Source organism: Perca fluviatilis, chromosome 2 (assembly GCF_010015445.1).
Source record: "Perca fluviatilis chromosome 2, GENO_Pfluv_1.0, whole genome shotgun sequence".
Lineage (NCBI taxonomy): Eukaryota > Metazoa > Chordata > Actinopteri > Perciformes > Percidae > Perca > Perca fluviatilis.
In genome coordinates this window covers 7354023-7359022 of record NC_053113.1, presented here as the reverse complement: position 1 = coordinate 7359022, position 5000 = coordinate 7354023, and the positions used below count along the sequence as shown (strand labels likewise).

The window sequence follows — 5000 nt, the reverse complement described above, 5'->3', positions numbered from 1 at the left end:
ATAACTGATACACACAGCCATCAATAACTCATCAATAACTGATACACACAGCCATCAATAACTCATCAATAACTGATACACACAGCCATCAATAACTCATCAATAACTGATACACACAGCCATCAATAACTCATCAATAACTGATACACACAGCCATCAATAACTCATCAATAACTGATACACACAGCCATCAATAACTCATCAATAACTGTATACACAGCCATCAATAACTCATCAATAACTGATACACACAGCCATCAATAACTCATCAATAACTGATACACACAGCCATCAATAACTCATCAATAACTGATACACACAGCCATCAATAACTCATCAATAACTGATACACACAGCCATCAATATCTCATCAATAACTCATACACACAGCCATCAATAACTCATCAATAACTGATACACACAGCCATCAATAACTCATCAATAACTGATACACAAAGCCATCAATAACTCATCAATAACTGATACACACAGCCATCAATAACTCATCAATATCTCATCAATAACTGATACACACAGCCATCAATAACTCATCAATAACTGATACACACAGCCATCAATAACTCATCAATAACTCATACACACAGCCATCAATAACTCATCAATAACTATACACAGCCATTAACTTCATCAATAACTATACACACAGCCATCAATAACTGATAACACAGCCATCAATAACCCATCAATAACTATACTAATACGTCAATAACTCATCAATAACTGATACCACACCACCACATAACTCATCAATAACTGATACACACAGCCATCAATAACTCATCAATAACTGATACACACAGCCATCAATAACTCATCAATAACTGATACACACAGCCATCAATAACTCATCAATAACTCATACACACAGCCATCAATAACTCATCAATAACTGATACACACAGCCATCAATAACTCATCAATAACTCATACACACAGCCATCAATAACTCATCAATAACTGATACACACAGCCATCAATAACTGATCAATACTCATACACACAGTCATTAACTCATCAATAACTATACAACCATCAATAACTATCAAACCTACCATCAATAACCTCATATACACAAACTCTCACATAACCTCAATACTATACCAATCAATAACTCATCTAATGTACCACAGCTCAATAACTCTCTACTTAAAAACATATCTCATCTGCACAGCCATCAATAACCTCAATAACTCATACACACAGCCTCAATAACTCATCAATAACTCTAAACACAGCCATCAATAACTCATCAATAACTGAACACAAAGCCACATAACTCATCAATAACTCATACACAGCATCAATAACTCATCAATAACTATACACACCATCAATAACTCATAACTCATACACACATCAATAACTCATCAATAACCCATACAGCCATCAATAACTCATCAATAACTCATACACAAGCCATCAATAACTCATCAATAACTAATACACACAGCCATCAATAACTCATCAATATCACACCATATCAATAACTCATCAATAACTGATACACACAGCCATCAATAACCATCAATAACTGATACACACTCAATAACTCATCAATAACTCATACACACAGCATCAATAACTCATCAATAACTCATACACAGCCATCAATAACTCATCAATAACTGATACAGCCACCAATAACCCATCAATAACTGATACAACGCCATCAATAACTCATCAATAACTCATACACACACATCAATAACTCATCAATAACTCAACACAGCCATCAATAACTCATCAATAACTACACCTCATAACATACACACCATCAATAACTCATCAATAACTGATACACGCCATCAATAACTCATCAATAACTCAATAACCATCAATAACTCATCAAACTGATACACACAGCATCAATAACTCATCAATAACTCATAAATCACATAACTCATCACTAACTCATACACACAGCTCAATAACTATCAATAACTGATACAGCCATCAATAACTCATCAAACTGATACCACAGCCATCAATAACTCATCAATAACTCATACAAGCCATCAATAACTCATCAATAACTCCACACATCAATAACTCATCATCAATACACACACCATCAATAACTATAATACATCATCAATAACTCATCAATAACTGATACACAAAGCCATCAATAACTCATCAATAACTGAGACACACAGCCATCAATAACTCATCAATAACTGAGACACACAGCCATCAATAACTGATAATGAATATGTCTTGGTCATTAGGACAGGTACATCATGTGATAGACTGACCATAGTCATGATATATATACTGCAGGTATATCATGTGATATATATCGACAGTATCATTAGTCATTTATATACTGACAGGTAGTCTGATAGTCATGATAGTTCTTTGTTTTGTAATGATAGTCCGTAGTCTTATAGTCATGTATATATACTGACAGGTAGGTCATGTGATAGGTCATGTGATATATACTGACAGGTAGGTCATGTGATAGGTCATGTGATAGGTCATGTGATCTACTGACCAGCTCAGTGAGGTGTCTCAGCTGGCCCAGCTCCTCTGGCAGAGAAACCAGTTTGTTGTTGCAGGCGATCAAAACCTTCAGAGGAAGACTGCACACCACCACCGGGAGGACAGACAGCTGGTTACGACTGAGAGAGAGACAGGGAGGGAGAGAGACAGGAAGGGATAGAGAGAGACCGGGAGAGACAGGGAGGGAGACAGGGAGGGAGAGAGAGAGACAGGGAGAGACAGGGAGGGAGGGAGAGAGAGAGAGAGGGAGGGAGAGAGACAGGAAGGGATAGAGAGACAGGAGACAGGAGGAGACAGAGAGGAGGAGAGATAAGAGAGACAGGAGGGAGGAGAGAGAGACAGGAGGGAGACCGAGAGAGAGACAGGTGAGGGAGAGGAGGAGACAGAGAGAGACTGAGGAGAGAGAGGGAGGAGAGAGACAGGAGGAGAGAGAGAGAGACAGGTGAGGAGAGAGGAGGGAGAGAGAGAGACAGGAGGAGACAGAGAGAGAGAGACAGTGAGGGAGAGAGAGACAGGCAGACATCATCAGTGTTATTCTGCCTTTAGGCATCTCAAAAATAGTTCCCTTCTAAAAACGTGATCATGATGCTTTTTTTTTTTTTTTTTTATTTTTTTTTTTTTTTTTTTTTTGTGTGTGTCTAGTGTGTGTGTAAGTAGAAACTGTGTACAGTGTGTTGTGTGTGTGTGTGTGGTCTGTGTGTGTGTGTGTCTGTGTGTGCATTGTGTGTGTGTTTTCTGTGTGTGTGTCTGTGTGTGTGTGCGGTCTGTGTGTGTGTCTGTCTGTATCTTTGTGTGTGTGTGTGTGTGTGTGTGTCTGTGCAGTGTGTCTGTATCTGTGTGTGTGTCTGTCTGTATTGTGTGTGTGTTTGTGTGTGTGTAGTCTGTGTGTGTGTCTGTGTGTGTGTGTGTGCTGTGTGTGTGTGTCTGTGTGTGTGTGTGTGTGTGTGTGTGTCTGTTGTGTGTGTCTATGCAAATTTTTTTTTTTTTTTTTTTTTTTTTTTTTTTTTTTTTTTTTTTTTTTTTTTTTTTTTTTTTTGTTATGCAGCCTTTTTTTTTTTTTTTTTTTTTTTTTTTTTTTTTTTTTTTTTTTTTTTTTTTTTTTTTTTTTTTTTTTTTTTTTTTTTTTTTTTTTTTTTTTTTTTTTTTTTTTTTTTTTTTTTTTTTTTTTTTTTTTTTTTTTTTTTTTTTTTTTTTTTTTTTTTTTTTGTGAACCAGTGTCATTTTGTGTGTATCTGTGTGTGTTTTTTTTTTTTTTTTTTTTTTTATTTTTTATTTTTTTTTTTTATTTTTTTTTTTTTTTTTTTTGTGTCTCGTCTTGTGTGTGTGTCTGTGTGTGTGTCTGTGTGTGTGTGTTACCTGAGGTGTAGAGACAGGTGAGAGCCTGCAGGTTGAGCAGACTGTCCGGCAGAGACCGGAGACAGTTCTGGTAAAGGTTCAGACTCTCCAGAGACACGAAGAGACACACCTCCAGAGGCAGCTCCGACAGACGGTTACGGGACAAGTCTACACACACACACACACACACACACACACACACACACACACACACACACACACACACACACACACACACACACACACACACACACACACACACACACACACACGTTAGGTTATATTACGTCACATTTAAGAAACTTTTATCCAAAACAACAAAGGAATCAGAGCTGCATGTCATCAACTGTTTACTTTTTATGTTTATACTGTTTAATATTGTGTGTGTGTATGTGTGTGTTCTGTGTGTGTGTGTGTGTGTGTGTGTGTGTGTGTGTGTGTGTGTGTGTGTGGGTCAGGCCCTCCAGCGTGGACACAGAGGGGTCTGCAGGGGTTCGGCATTGATTCGACTCAGAAGCATAAACCGGCCTTTAGCCCCTTGCCCTCTCTACGGCCATGTTCTAATCAGCTGTCCCTACCTGATGTGAGTCCAGAGCAGGTGTGAGTTGTGCATGCGTCACTTAGCGACAAGTAGCCTCCAAGATGCTAACGTCAGCGCAGTAAAAACGGAGCTACAACCAAGCTGGTTCCCTGCTGGCTACAAGTTAGCATCCAACACAACAAAGGCTGTCACTGGAACGGTGTTTAGAGCTAACGTTAGCAATATGCCATAAACCGTTCAAATCTGAGCATGTGCATCTCACATCTGCACTGACTCACATCTGGCAGTGACCCAGTGTTGGTGTGTCCCCAGCAGCATCCAGGGGTTTTAGTAATCACATGATTTGAGTTACTGGAGGAATGGTTTCAGCTCTAGTTCTGTGTGTCTGGTCCTTTAGATTTAGGAGAAATAAATATATATATATATAGACCCTAAACAGACAGAGGTGAAGTCTTTCCACCAGTCTGAGAGCACAACATCTGTACTTTATTAGGGTGCTAACTCCTGCTGGTAAGCTGGAGGAGATCAGCTGGTCAGTGAGGTCACCATGACAACCACACACCTACAGAGGAGAGTGATCTGATTGGAGGACAGCTGTGAG

At 38.7% G+C, this 5000-nt stretch overlaps 1 pseudogene; it reads right to left on the bottom strand.

Annotated features, from left to right (window-relative positions):
* LOC120545591 overlaps nt 1–4717 on the bottom strand; it is an 11015-nt pseudogene extending 6298 nt beyond the window's left edge.
* Nucleotides 4718–5000: the final 283 nt, after the last annotated feature.